This window comes from Tigriopus californicus, chromosome 9 (assembly GCF_007210705.1).
Source record: "Tigriopus californicus strain San Diego chromosome 9, Tcal_SD_v2.1, whole genome shotgun sequence".
NCBI classification, from domain to species: domain Eukaryota; kingdom Metazoa; phylum Arthropoda; class Copepoda; order Harpacticoida; family Harpacticidae; genus Tigriopus; species Tigriopus californicus.
The window spans coordinates 11,840,364-11,840,580 of record NC_081448.1 but is presented as its reverse complement, the minus strand read 5'-3'; the positions used below and the strand labels follow the sequence as shown (position 1 = coordinate 11,840,580).

General features: G+C 36.9%; 1 protein-coding gene across 2 annotated transcripts in view; it reads right to left on the bottom strand.

The window, feature by feature from the left end:
* LOC131887329 (FMRFamide receptor-like) overlaps window positions 1-217 on the bottom strand; it is a 26,605-nt gene that overhangs the window by 25,661 nt on the left and 727 nt on the right. The window lies entirely within an intron of this gene.

The window sequence follows — 217 nt, the reverse complement described above, 5'->3', positions numbered from 1 at the left end:
GTAAGAATCAGAGAACTACTACTTTATTGTGAAAAAGTGAGAAGATTGGGACAGTACAGTATCTAAAGGAGGCGCAAAAGGTACCTTTTATAATACAGTGATTTATGTGTCTTTTTATTTTGCTTTCTTTATTCCGTAATCTGACTGACATTGCGATCTGTTGTAAAGACGCCCCGGTGAATGTTGTGTTTAAGTGGCATGCTGCAATATGACATAC